Source organism: Wasmannia auropunctata, unplaced genomic scaffold (assembly GCF_000956235.1).
Source record: "Wasmannia auropunctata unplaced genomic scaffold, wasmannia.A_1.0 LD323649.1, whole genome shotgun sequence".
Classification (NCBI taxonomy): Eukaryota; Metazoa; Arthropoda; class Insecta; order Hymenoptera; family Formicidae; genus Wasmannia; species Wasmannia auropunctata.
The window spans coordinates 1-907 of record NW_012039241.1 but is presented as its reverse complement, the minus strand read 5'-3'; the positions used below and the strand labels follow the sequence as shown (position 1 = coordinate 907).

Genomic DNA, 907 nt, shown 5'->3' with positions numbered 1-907 from the left:
GAGAATTTCACAATACAGGAGCTGGACTACTTTCGTAAGCAGTTTGCTCTATTTTATAAAAACAATGTTTCTCTCACTTTATCTATCCTAACTGAAATACTTTAAATTTTCACAGAGACGTATTTGTTTAAAGAGATTTTGGAGCTCGTAGATTTTGATCTGCACGCAGCACAGGACAAATCCGGCTGCGGACAGTTTCATTTTATGCCAAGATTTGTACGTGACTTGACTGACAACGGTCAAGAGATCCTATCGATGAATGAAGTTCTGAATTATTTGATAAAGAGCAGCATTCTCTTAATAAGTCCGGATGATCTGTTCAAATTGGTGGCGATGCCACAGTACAAATGGCAAGATTTTGCCGACGAGGTGAAGGGAATGGTCGTGACTTACCCAGGGAAGAAACCGTGCAGCGTTCGCGTTGATCAGCTAGATAGAAATCAAGAGGAGCAATCGTGCAATAAGTTACCGCTTGCTTATCCCGAGATAGTTCACTTCGGTATCCGTCCACCGCAGCTTAGCTATGCGGGAAATGCAGAGTAAGTAATCTTATCAATTAGTAAGGTACATAATTTAAAACGCGACATATATTTAAGTATTTTTTATTGATCAGGACTTTTAATAAAATTATAAGAGAAAACTTTCTTAAATTTTTGCATCAATCTAATATTTCGATTGCCGATTAATTTGAAGAGTTATGTTTTTCTAATTATATGTAGTTATGCAGTAACTTTATTTCACATTTCAATTATGTATAACAAAAAAAGAATAGAATAGAAATAAAGATTTTTTTTTTAACTATTTTTTAATTATCGCAGTATTTTTTAGAAATGATTGAATTTAATGCATAAAAAACATGAAACCTCTTTAAATTTTTTGGAAGCTACACTTTCTGAACACACACACA

General features: G+C 34.0%; 1 pseudogene; it reads left to right on the top strand.

The window, feature by feature from the left end:
• The first annotated feature begins 6 nt into the window (after window positions 1-6).
• On the top strand, window positions 7-539 carry LOC105460362 (annotated as a pseudogene).
• The last annotated feature ends 368 nt before the right edge of the window (window positions 540-907 follow it).